Source organism: Nanorana parkeri, unplaced genomic scaffold (genome assembly GCF_000935625.1).
Source record: "Nanorana parkeri isolate BGI_ZX_2015 unplaced genomic scaffold, ASM93562v1 scaffold3350, whole genome shotgun sequence".
Taxonomy (NCBI): domain Eukaryota; kingdom Metazoa; phylum Chordata; class Amphibia; order Anura; family Dicroglossidae; genus Nanorana; species Nanorana parkeri.
In genome coordinates this window covers 41880-55849 of record NW_017309618.1, presented here as the reverse complement: position 1 = coordinate 55849, position 13970 = coordinate 41880, and the positions used below count along the sequence as shown (strand labels likewise).

Genomic DNA, 13970 nt, shown 5'->3' with positions numbered 1-13970 from the left:
GCTTGGAGTCAGTGGCAGAACTACCAGGGTCGCAGCAGTTGTATACATTGAGCACCATCCCCCAGCCAATCACCCCTTTCATGAACTTACTAGGAGTCCTCACATCAGCCGACCATTCACTACTGTTACATGGATGGCAAAAGTGGCAGACAGGGGCGGGGAGAAGGCGGGGAAGAGGCAGAGCGGGAGGGGGGCCAAGTTGCTGCACCTTTGGCCTCTGGGTTGTACTTGCCCCCTAGGCTAAAAGTTGCCAGTCAGCCCCTGCTGTTCAGTATCACCTTAGCCACTGCGGAGCCAACTAGGCGTTGTGTAAAAGAAGGACAGAAGTACAACCTAAATACAAATATATACTACATAAATTTAGGAAAATGTGGAAAACTTGTGAGCTACACAAAGAGTAGTTAAAGCAACTTTCTGCACAAACTGGGTTCTGTTCTACTCTTCAATACTGCTTCAATATGCAGCATGTACAAAACAGTAGTGCATCAGTCTTTCATCGTCTATGTAAGACTACCATATTGATACAAATCTCTCGATCATAGAGATGTCATACAGGAACAGTGCAGACCTACCTGAAAATATTAGTGATAGAATCCAGAAGGCCTCCTGTGCCAGGCTGAGAGTGTCTCTTACTAGAGGGAGCAGAGGAATAAGACAAAACTTCAGTAAGATGCAAACCGAAAATGATTCCTGCAACTCATGTACAAATGGCCACAAACCTACAATAATACACCAGGATAACATGCAGCTGCAGGCAAGACAAACTAAAGGGCTAGTATGAAATTGAAACCACGGAGTGCCAAATAGTATGTTCGACATACACGAAGATTAGTTACTATGGAATGCATGTGAATGACAGAGGATAGAAGCCATCCAAAAGTAAGAGGAAAGAAGTTCACTCCCCACTATTACAAACAGAAGAATTACAGAAGTGCAGCAAACTAGTTTTAAGTGTACTTTCCAATAGTGGACTTTTACATAAAGCTTCTATTCTTTATTAAACATGATTATCCTTTTTTTCTTTTTTTTTTTCTTTTACTCCAAGCTTCAGAATACAAGCATTTTATTCTTTTAGATTGTAAGCCCTCACGGGCAGGGCCCTCCTTACCATCTTGTCTTGAATTGTATTGTGATTGTAATGTCTTCCTTATATTGTAAAGCGCTGTGCAAACTATTGGCGCTATATAAATCCTTGAGACTTTTTATTGTCTATATTGCTTTTTTGTCTTTGTGTGGATATTTTCTATGCCTCATTTGTATGAAGGCTCATATATGTGACTCACTTATATATGTTTTAATTTATTGGATATGTATGATTATTAGCTCGGCACAATATTGTTTTTCACATTTTTCAGATATTTAGTTATATCCTTAGTGCTTGGTAGCTCTTATTTCCACATTACACTTACTGGTGCTGATCACCTTTATTGCTATATAAATCCTGTATAATAATAATAATACTGGTTTTATTAAGCAAGCACTATGATGTCAGAACTGAGGATTTTAAGATTAATAACTTCTATTCAATAAAGATGTAAGTCGTTGGGGAGCCCTCCGCACACCTCACAGCAGTCCCGGCCAAAATAAGAAAAAATGGTGCTCGCAGTGATGTTGGTTCACGGATGGCGCTGTGCAAATACAGAAGAAACAGGAAATCACTAGCACTCCATAATGAAAGTAAATATGTCCTCTTTATTTGGACAAAAGCGTCACAAAAAATAACCTGTTTTTTTTGTGACACTTTTGTCCAATAAAGAGGACATACTAACTTTCATTATGGAGTGATGGTGATTTCCTGTTTCTTCTATTCAATAAACACATTAATTTGATGAATAGCCGTTTTACTTCTACTGAGTATGCATTAAAGCATATAGGGTCTATTTTACCACTCTGACTTCACTTTTCAATCCTCAGTACATTAAAGTGACCCTGTCACCAACTTAAATAACTGCGGGTAAAATAAAGTATATTACATGTTTATGTGCAGTGTTACTCCTTTTCATAACTCTTAATACACTTGCAATGTGCCCTTAAACTGCTAGAAAAATGGACTCGTTAGTTTCCTTTGCATGTGATAACCATTTCCTCTTCTAGTTTAACTCTATGTGCTGGGTCAGGTCCCTTGCTTCACCTCCTACATAACCTTTTTTTGTAGCTGCTAGGGGAAAAATAAAGGGGAATACTATAGAACCTCACTTGAGCAATAGCTTGGCGCATGCTGGGACTACTGACATCACATCCAAGATGGGCCAAGAACCTCCTCATAAGATGAGCATACTTACTGCTCCACAGACAGAGGTTCCTTGGCAGCATCAGCCAATTCCTTCTGAAGTCGTGCCTGTCTTCTCCTTAAGGAAGAAAAAAAAAGTTATTCAAACAAGCTATCTTATTATGGAGTTCATTAAGTATAACATCTGTAAGCAATAGGATATAGGAGAGACAATATATTCAAAATACTAATTTATATACAACGAAATTGCCACTTAGCTCCCCCACCTATATCTTTACTTTCCCTACTTATCAGTGAGGTCACCCATGATGATAAAAGAGCATCCTGGATACAAGAGTTAAGGTGAACTTTAAAAGGAGAACTATGAGGTGAGAGATTTTCACTCATCCCCATGGTTAGAGCCGACCTGTGACAATAAAACTGTCATGCGTCGCTCGCCCACTTTCCGATCATTTCCACACAGAGAGCAGGGACTGTCAGTCATCATTACCCGCAAGGATTCCCCCCTCCGCTCTACAATCCTCCAGCGCTGACAGGAGGAACGGAAAAGGGAGTAGGCGGGAATAGCTGGCTCTGCCTCTAGATAGGCAGAGCCAGCTGTCAATCAGCCAGATTGGTGGATCTCAACAGTATTGTCGGGATCCGTCCTGGTTGAGGCGCTCTCAGCGCATAGCGAGTTATAGCTCGCTATATACTAAGCTTTGGGTCACGGGAGGTTAGTATATGTCCTCCCATGACCCTTAAGAGAACTACGGGGGAAAAAAAAAGGTTACCCCAAAGTTCTCTTTGAAAAAAAAAAAGAAGAAAGAGTATACATAGTCCAACTGCTTATGACTCTGGATGCATAATGGAACATGCAGTTTTCGCAGAAGTTTTATTCATATACTCAGTGTTAGCAAAGTCTTTAAAAGTTTATTTTAATGCAATGCTTTATATTGACTAACACAATAGACTAAATAAAATGCAAGACTTAAAAAAAAAAAAAGTTAATTTCCTTCATTAATCATTAAGGATAATTTCTGGCATTATGTCTGATGATGCTTCAACTTTGCTCTCATTGATGGCTATGGGTGGCCTTAAAAGCTTGTTCCAGCAACTAAGCATATTACTTTGCTACACTAGGGAGAAATGAACACTTCTGACCTTCTGGAGCACCTGTCTCAAATAAATATTTCAACTTTGAAAGTCTCCTCATTCCCACATGTTGGACGAAGTGCAATGTGAAGAGGAAAGGAAGCAATCAACTACACTTTTGCAGCTTTATCAGGCAAATCACTTGAAAAGTAGTAGTGGGGTTGTGCTGCTATAGTTCTAAAAGACAGTTATTTCCTTACCGCACATTCTATAGGAGATATCTGCCCATCTCCAGGTCGTCCAATGCAAAAAACATCCTGCTGTTTGCCTGATATTTGAAAAATTGACATCAAATATCGCATCTGTTTCCCCTTTATAACCACATACTCATAGGGGATCGTAGTCCATCACCCTTTGAAAGCATTAAAGGATATCTGTAGGATATCATACTAGCCCTTCAAGATCACACACACTTCTTGTTCCTGGCGATTGGTTGTGCTACTAATTCTCACTTTCCATTTCTTACATTTTCCAGAAATCACCTACTCCTACCCCCAGTTTTCCCTGTACTCTACATATGAAACGTTTTGCTCATTATTTTACGAATCGTTTCTTTTAAAGTGGACCTTCATTGCCTTTTTCTTCTCTAATGAATATTGCTCCCCCTACCTTTGCATGAAATCAGTGACATTTCTTTTTTTTAAATATCTTTTTTTGGAACACAACCTGTTCTTCCATATTTCTTGCCCAGGCGAGATTGACATCCCAAGCTGCTCAAAGCCTCCTGGCCTACTCAGGTCACACATCCTAGGTGGCTTCAGGGCAATCTAGAATACACTGTGCATATAAAGAGGGGGCCGGCTGCAAGAACTTAAGACAGCTGACTCTCGATGATGTAAGCAAAGGTGTCAGTGCAGGAGTTGGGTTGTAGTGTCCTTCTGCTGATTAGAGCAGGACAATGCTGGATTAGCTGAATGTGTAGGTAAGTTTGGCGTATAACCCAAGAAACCAGGTGAGGCTCCATTCACACTAGAGAGGGAGCCGCTCTAAAACAGAAATACAATGCACTTTAACCTCCCTGGCGGTATTCCAGAGTGTGGCTCGGGGTTAATTTTCAGGACCAATTTTCAGGTAACCCCAAGCCACACTAGGGATTGCACAAAAGTGTCACTTACCTTGTCCCTACGAGCCCGCGGTGTCCTCTGCTGTACGCGGCCGGCCGATGGCAGCATCTGACTTTTAGTTTCGTTTTCGGCGTCACAGCGGGAGGCGGAGCCGACGGGAAATTCAAAAGTGAAAACATGCAATATACACACAGAATACACACAATACAATGTAATCTGCTACAATTACATTTATATATCAAAACCATTTCACTTCAATTTTGTCCCCAGAGCTTTGTCCAGTGCCCTGACTGCACTTTTACTGTTCTTTCTGCCTGGAAACTTGAGAAAGTGCATGGCATCAAAAAATCGTCCCTTTAGGTCAAAAGCGGTTTTAGACCAGGTAGAAGACAGCGATAGTAAATTAGAATCACTTGATCATACATCAGACCGCCAGGGAGGTTAAATGTGCAGTGTTCAGACATTTGCTGCGGCCCGGAAAATAGTCCAAGCTCCATTTTTTGGAGTCTGGGCGTTCGCGGCTATACAATAGCTGCAAACGTGGAGATTCCATGCAGTTGTTTCACTTATAGCGTTTGCGCCCTGTGCGTCCTTCCGAACGGAAAACGGTGTGGGTAACACAAACACTATATGTGAATGGAGCCCAACGGAGAAGGGGAAAAGGAAAAGAAAAAAGAAAAAAACCCCCACCACCACAAGGGACACAGTTCCTCTTTAGCAAGAACATGATAAAGTACACCACAAGAAAATAACATGCAATAAGCAAAATAAAATGCTATGTGCCTTTATTATGTGACAAAGTAAAAGAAACAGGTCACCAGCACTCGATTGAATAAATATATCCTTTTTTAATGGACAATTGTGTCACTACAAAGGACATATTTATTCAAATCGAGTGCTGGTGACCTGTTTCTTTTACTTCGTATCTTGCACGGTGCCATCCGTGATAGTCACTTGCACGATTCCGCGCAGATTGCCGCGCGGTCAATAGTCTCCAAGGTGTGAACCGATCGCGCTGTGGGTGCCATTATTTTCTAATGGTACCCCAGTCCTGCCCGGTGGATCACGCGGTTTTCCTGCCGCAATTCCACCCAGGCTTACTAAAACAGCCGCACGCCGTGTATCGCAAAAAGAAGCTACTTGTACCTTTTTTCTGCAATTGCCGCGTGGATGTCACCCCATTGAAATCATTGGGGCTGCGAAGCAATAGCTGCCTGCATTATACAGGACCGCGCGATCCCGGGACGCACGTCCCGGGTGTCATGCAGGTGTGAACCTAGCCTAAGTTAAAGAAAAGTACAAGTTAAAAGGTAATCGGAAGGTAGAATTCTGCTACAAATGGGAGTGGGAAGTCTCCCCACTGACATCCATGCAAGACAGAATAAGCCTCTGGGTTCCCCCACAAACATCTACCCAAACATACCTAGATTAAGTTAAATATTTTTTTCAAAATTAAACTTTTGTTTATTTACGGATCATAAACATTATGAATAATTGGTTTTAAGGCAGTTTTACAACAGCTTTATTTTTGCTAGGTATTAATGAATGGACAATGGAATAGACTCCCCCAGGAGTTAGTCCTAGCTAGCTCAGTTAATTGTTTAAAAAAAAAAATCTGGATGTATTCCTAAATGCACAGAATATTACTGGATATTGAGTTATTATAGGTATATTAAGCATCAGAGATTGTTGATCCAGGGAATATAGATCACCATTGCCTGCACCCTCTCCCCCACACACAAACCCCCCCCCCCCCTCAACATCTTGCTGTAGTTCCCACCTTCACCCCATAATCAGCTTCTAGTCTGTGTCCTTTGATCAGTTCAAGTGAGATGGGACACCGACTACAGCTGGGCATACACGCTTATGTTTTCTTTGTTCAATCTGTGTGCTGAACGAAGAGAATATAACCAATTTCTCCATCCGCACTTATGAGCGTGGATGGAGGAAGCCCCAGCTGTTTTGCAATGTATTCTGACAGTGGCCACCAAAACAGAGAATACCCAAACAGAGCATGCAGACGATTCGCTGCAAGCCAAAGATCTTTCAACCTGCCCCTTAGATCAGCTGTTTGAGGGATGCAAGGTGGCAGGGTGCCAACAGGGGGACCCACTGTGTGAATATTGGCCAGTTCAACAAGAACCAGATGGGGGGAAAAAAAACAGAAGGGAAAATTAAATAATAATAATAATAACCACTTTAACAAAATCTGTCTAGCTAAAATACTGCATGATTGGACATTTAAAACAGTAAGCATCAAAGCTATGCAATACACATACTTTTGCAAGTTCTAAAAGAAAATAAATAAATCTAAACTAAAAAAGTCGGTCAGACTATAAGCACCCTAACATGTTTGATGCAGTCATATTCCATTCACCTAATTCAAGAATATTTGCTGCTTAGGACAAAAGTGAAATATGAATTAGATATGTTGACATGTATTTACACTAAAACTCAATGGCTATAGCTGAAAGGTGCATTCATAGAAGCAGGTAATTACCTCCCCACGCTTTTTATGGAGTTCAGTCAGCTCCTCCTGTTTTATCCTCATCTGAGCCATATCCTGTATTGATTCATTACGCATTCCATCTGGACCTGGGCTACAATGGAGAGAAAGAAAAAAAAAACCCCGTTTTAAAATTTTCCAAAACGGGAAAAGTACCAAAGGATAATCAATAACAAGTTTTATCACAATTAACCACTTGAAGACCGGGGTGTTAAACCCCCTTCCTGTCCAGGACATTTTTCAGTATTCAGCGCTGAGGTACTTTGACATTTATTCAGTCCTGCACCGCTGTACTGAAATTAATTTTATATAATTTTTTGGGATGTGGGACAGATAGAGCTTTCTTTTGGTGATATTTAATCACCACTGGGTCTTTTATATTTTTTTTACTATATAAAGAAAAATGTACAGAAAATTTTGGGGAAAAAAACTGTTTTGCTACATATGTTATGAAACATTTATTATCACCCAATCTTTTGGTAAAATATAAAAAATGGAGTCATGTCAGGTAAATAGATACCAAACCGGTCAAGCCTTAAAAATGTTTGCGCTCGCAAAATCGTAAAAAACTACCATGCATAAAATTGGCCATAGACGACACTTTAAAAGTTTTTACCGCTCTTCAATTTAGTGTTAACAGTGATTAATGGTTCTAGAATTATTAATCGTACATCGACGTTTGCAGTGATATGTAACATGTGGCTCAATTGTCACTTTCACGTAGGCACACCCGACAAGTGTTTGCGTTTGTATGTGCGTGTATATTTTTTTAAATATATGACTTTAATTTTTTACACTTTTTCTTTTACACTTCATTTTACTATCACATAGGGGGCTAACAAGCCCCCTATGTGATAGTAAAAAAGGATGTGGCAGGCCCCCAAAGAAGTTGATGAAGCAGCATTCAGCAAATGACAGGAGAGTGACACCGGAAGTAATGTAATACACATCACTTCTGGGACCAGTGATCGGAGCTCAGCATACAGAGCCCTGGAAACCAGTCCCGGGCCAGCACAGAAGAGCTCCGGATAGCTGTCGGCGGTGGCGGAGGGGGGCTACACACTTGCACTTACCATACAAGCGATACAGGTACAATACAAGCGGGCAGCTATAGAGCTATAAAGCTTGTATGCAAACATCAGTCGCTGGCTGTTTGAAAAGGCTACGGTTTCCCGTTCGTGCGAGTCACAGAGTGTCCTGTCTGGGTGTTTATTTACTACGATTGGACGAAAAGTGGTTAAAGCATATCTAAAGCCCAAACTTTTTTTTTTTTTAAATGATGTCTGTGTTCCTGTGGAGATTTGCCCTCCTCTGTTTCTCTCCTGGTAACCACTATGACTGGGAGACAAAATGATGGGAAATCCAAAATTTTGAGTTGTCACCAGAACAGGAATAGTGGGGAATCTCGAGACACTTGTTCTGGTGATAATTGTCTAAGATGGCATTCCCTTACTCTTGAGAGATTACCCCTGCTGTGTCTACAAGAAGTGAAGGGAAACTACCCTTCACTTCTATGGGATATGTCCTGGCAGGAGGAAACTGCTGTGCTACTTCAGGACATGGGCTACACCTCAAAGCTTCAGAAATTAAATGACTACATTAAGGAAATTAAAACAAGCAGACAAAATGTATGTAATGAATCTGTCATATAAAGATTAGCAATTATGTCAAAGAAGTCAATAAATCTCAATTGACATTTTATAAATCTGTAAGTAGACATAAAACTTCTATCCTCAGTATTGGCCAACATCCTACCAATAATATGTACAGTAAATGGCATAAGTTCACTATTCATAATATGAAAGTGCCAGAGAGAGAAAGATCAAACACAGAATAAAACAGGGCTGGACAAATCCAGGTCACCAAAGCTCCTTAAAAATTAGAGCTGGCGCCTAATTTTTTAGATTTTCTCTTCTTATTGTCAATGGAGCAGGCCACCAGGTGGCTCTGTATTCACCTGGCAGCACAAGGCTGTAACAGCACAATCATGGAATATTACCCAGCAAGTCCTTAGCATGACCTAGTATTTTTTAAATCCACGTTTGCTCTTGGAGACTTGTATTGTTCCACCCATCAGTTGTCTTTACAACACTAGCAACCACAGATATAGAAACACATCTTTGTCTGTCAGATCATCTCACAAAACAGCCTGCAGAAACTCCTTACCAATATTTACAGTCACTGAGGTAGAACAGGTATGTTAGCGGAGGGTAAACAATGGCAGAGAAATACATTAACCTGTTAGCAACCCCACTGCCATCTGCCCTTCCAGAGATAACAGATATGTACAGAACAGAGATTAGAGCTTTATTTTACAATGTTCCTTCTGGTCACGCGGTATTACATCTGCATGATTTACTGTATATTCCCAGCAGAGAATGCAGCATGAGCAAATAAAGCTCCTACATGGCATGAGCAAATAAAGCCCCTACGTGGCATGAGCAAATAAAGCCCCTACGTGGCATGAATATACTCTGAAGGCAGGGTATTAGAACGTTGGATCATATGTATCAATTATCCCAGTGTTGGCTTGGGCATACCTCCCACGTTCTTAGATGGGAAAGAGGGACATATTCCAGCACAGTGGATTTATGCAATAGACATACCCCCAGTCATGATACCCAAATGTATCTTATTTGTGTATCACTCGGCTGTAGATCCTCAAATCATCTCTGAATTGATGCCGACACTGTCCTTCCTTCTGGAGGGTGGCTACTTTTGTTCCCCATGGTCCCTCTATGTATTGTAAAGTAGTCACCACTCCAAGCTCGCTCCCATGATGGACTATAATGTCACAGTTAGTTTACTGATTTGTATTGAGATTGTAGTCCATCACAGGAGCGAGCTTGGAGCAGTGACTACTTTACAACACACACAGGGACCATGGGGAACAGGATTAGCCACCCTGCAGAAGGAAGGACAGTGTCAGCACCAATTCAGAGATGATTTGAGGATCTACAGCCGAGTGATACACAAATAAGATACATTTTTGGTAATAGTTAAGGTACTTGAATGCATTTTTAAGATTTAGGCCTGGTTCACACCTGGGCGTTTTACAGCGCGTTCCTATGTGCTGTAAAACGCTCAACATGTGAAAACCAATGATTGCCTATGGGCATGGTTCCCACCTGGGCGTTTTACAGCGCGTAGGAACGCGCTGCACAACAGAAACGTGCGTTTGTCGCGCGTTTCTTTTACCGCAAATCGCGGTAGAAACGCGCGGCAAACGTACATATTACGTACGCCTAGGTGTGAACCCAGCCTTAACTCCTTGGTGTCACTGTAAGAATTTCAATAAGTACTATCCTTGTCGCACTCCTTACCGATATGTCCCTTGTAGTGGGGGGTGCTCGCAGTGACTGAGGATGGCGCCGCGAATGTCAGCAAAATTTTAGAAATGTCACCAGCACACCAGTCCTTTTAAGATAGCAAAAGCTTCATTTATTGAAGTTTTTTGTGATATGACCAAACAAGCGCTTTTCAGGACCGCGCAGGGTCCCTTCATCAGGCTTTAGCAATGGCGGGACATTGTGCGATGGCACTGTTCACACCTTGGCGTATTGTCGCAGCTGATTCAGCGTCACAAAACGCTCAACCCCAGGAATCCCATTTTTTTCTATGGCCCTCGTTCACACCTTTGCGTTTTGTTGCAAGCAGAATAAACTAGTACATGAGCGGGGCAGATTTCTGTACGTTTTGTCCATATAGAATTAATAGAAAACGCTTGAAAAGCAAAACGCGTTACGGTTTTTGCAAGCAGATTTTGGCACATTCATATGAATGGGCAAAACCTGCATTTTGACCATTTTTGCATGTTTGTGCGCGATTATGCACGTTTTGCCTATTAATTTGAAGGTGCCAAAAATAGTTGAAAAAGGAAGTGCGTAAGACGCGCTTATTAGGTGCCGCTTAGGTGTTAATGCAGCCTAACAGTCAACTTCTCTTATTCTGTCCTTTTTTGGGACTTTGAAAATATTTGTTCTATCAGTTCAATAAGTTAAAAAAAGAAGAGGTTGATCCTCCTAGAAATCTCGTCAGCTGGTAACTTCCTGTGCTCCCTGTCTAGCCTGCACACTTATCAATTACATTGTTCCAGCTATCTCTAAGGATTAAAGAGAAGAGGTATAGAAGAGGTATAGAAATAAGGAGGGTTGGGGGTTATTGCAGTCCTCTCCTAGGTTGACAATGATAATTCACTATAGATACAGTATGGTGAGTCAGCATTGTCAACCAAAGACAGGAAATATGTTACTGGGAGGATCACCAGGTGAAAATAAAGGGAAAAATCTGAAAAGGGAAACTAAATTGCCACCACAAGGACTGGTAAGCTTCAATTTGGGTGGCTTTTGTTAAACTCCATTGATAATATATATAGATAGATAGATAGATAGATAGATAGATAGATAGATAGATAGATAGATACAATACAGTTTAATGATGTCCTTTCCTATAACCAGCCCTTGGTGCCAAGAATTAATTTAGACAAAATGCCATTCAACAAAGAGGAACCTCAGGAAGAACGCAGGGGACAATTTATCAAAACTGGAGCAGACAAAATCTGGAGCAGTGGCCCATAGTAACAGTTTGCTCAGTTAAGATTGGAAAATGAAAGCTAGGAGCTGATTGGTTGCCGTGTACAGCTGCTCCAGAATTTCTCTGCTCCAGTTTTAATATATTCCCCTTGCAGTATTTTTTTCCTACAACTCCAAGTAAATTATATTTCTGTCGCCTGGCTGTGGATGGAATTATTTTATCAGTCAGTTTGGAATGAATTCTAGTTTTTATGAGAAAATGGCCAAGTAATGTGCTGTTGATTTTAGAATCACTTTATAAATATTCACTTGAATGTTTCAGTTAGGAGCCTGAAGCCATGTGTACATGCAAATTACGTTTTTTTTTAAAGCAAAACTGTTCAGTACAGTATTGGTGGTGGATATGGACAATTGTTGGGTTTGTGCTTTGGAGAAAAAGTAGTACTCGTATTTGTGAGGCTGCTTGGACTAGGGTTAGTTCAGCAACCTGATCTTGTGCCTGCAGAGAATATATTTGCCTCCACACAGATCTTGGGCATCAGGGCATCCACCATAATAGTGTCCAAGTTCAGTGTTTCTGGTATTTAAAGGCTACTTGGAGTTGTAGGAAAAAACACTGAGGTGAATTTATCAAAACTTGAGCAGAGAAAATCTGGAGCAGCTGTACACGGCAACCAATCAGCTTCTATCTTTAATTATCCAATCTTAACTGAACAAACTGAGCAAGCTGTTACTATGGGCAACTGCTCCAGACTTTGTCTGCTCCAGTTTTGACAAATTGTCCTCTGTGTTTTTCCTGAGGCTCCTCTTTATCGAATGGTATTTTGGCTAAATTAATTCTTGCCACCACTGGCGTCACAAGGGGGGTGCGGCCCGCACCCGGGTGACACCATTGGAGGGGGTGACACCAAAATGACTGGCAGTCATTTTGGTGTCACCCCCCTCTGAAAAATCGGGCACTCGGTCATGGACCGAATGCCCGACAGTATCAGGAGAGAGAGGAGGGGACCCGGCGGCATACCTTATCCCGCCAGGTGACTGTCCCCTCCCCTCCTCTCTGCCGGCGTCCATCACCAAAATATCCGCCGGCAGGTATCAGAAGATCGCTGCGCGATGACCGCTCTGGGTGTCACCCAGCCTCGGGAAGCCCCTGCTTGCCACCAAGGGATGGTTATAGGAAAGGACATTTATTAAACTGTCATCTCATATTCTCTCTCTCTTTCTCATCAATATAGTTTAACAAAAGCCATCCAAACAAAGGGGTGCCTTGAAAAAGAGTGTATTTTCCTGCAAATACAATTAGCATTAACATGCTGACGGAAGTCCTAACCTTTCCCAACTGAACCCCGCCCCCCAAAAAAAAGTTTTTGCTGATGTTGCGCTTTCATCAGTTTTTCACCAACAAAAGCAACACAACATGAATGGCATATGTCCAGTAAACCTGGGGAAGAAATGTACCTTCAAGTCCATTTGATGCATTGCCGTACTGGACACGTGTTTTGTTGTATGAGACTAAAGGTCTGCTCTTGGATGCTCACTATAAAACATAAGTTTGCTTGAAAAAAGGTTGATGGATCTCACATCATTTGCAGAAGCAGTGAGATTTAACCACCCTGCTATTTCTGTACAGTAACACTGTAAGAAGCTATTTTCCCAGCTAAAATAAAACTAACCAGAAGATAAATGTTGCTCTTCTGCAGTTATGGATGCAGTTGAGGAAGAAAACAACAGGAAGAGCTAACACCTAATGAATGAAAATGAATGCAGTTCCTTTATGCAGCTTTTCAAGGACATGAACTTTCACAACGCACTTGTTTGCTAACACAGCATTACCACTGTATTTGAAGCCTTGTATGATCCTGTGATGACTTGAAATTTAAAGGGGAGCAAAACACAAGTGTTTACATGTGTAAACAATATCTCCACTACCTGCTGCTTCAATCTGTTGTTCTCATCACCCAAGCCATGAAGTACTGCTTCCAGCTTGCTCTGCATATAATAAGTGATTTGATCAATATGCAAATTCAAGTGAATGGGGAAACTCAGGAGTAGGCAAGAGAAAGGTGTACCTGAAACATCAAGAATTAAAGTGACACTAAATTCAGCAGTTAGAATGACACTAAACTCAGGAGGTAAATCTTAGAAATTCATTCAAGTACCTTAGCTATTAACATAAATGTACCTTATTTGTGTATCACTCAGCTGTAGATCCTCAAATCATCCCTGAATTAATGCTGACACTGTCCTTCCTTCTGGAGGCGGGTGGCTACTTTTGTTCCTCATGGTCCCTGTGTGTGATGTAAAGAAGCCACTGCTCCAAACTCACTGCTGTGATGGGCTAAAATCTCAATACAAATTAGTAAATTAAATGTGAGATTGTAGTCCATTATGAGAGCAAGCTTGGAGCAGTGGCTTCTTTACAAAACACACACAGGGACCATGGGGAACAAAAGTAGCCACCCTCCAGAAGGAAGGACAGTGTCAGCACCAATTCAGAGATGATT

General features: G+C 41.3%; 1 long non-coding RNA gene across 1 annotated transcript in view; it reads right to left on the bottom strand.

Moving 5' to 3' along the window:
* Positions 1-2274: 2274 nt before the first annotated feature.
* The window catches only part of LOC108803061, a 20459-nt gene continuing 8763 nt past the window's right edge, over positions 2275-13970 (bottom strand). Inside the window, exon 3 of the long non-coding RNA XR_001942256.1 lies at positions 2275-2348. This is a non-coding gene — a long non-coding RNA (uncharacterized LOC108803061). The remainder of the gene's footprint in view (positions 2349-13970) is intronic.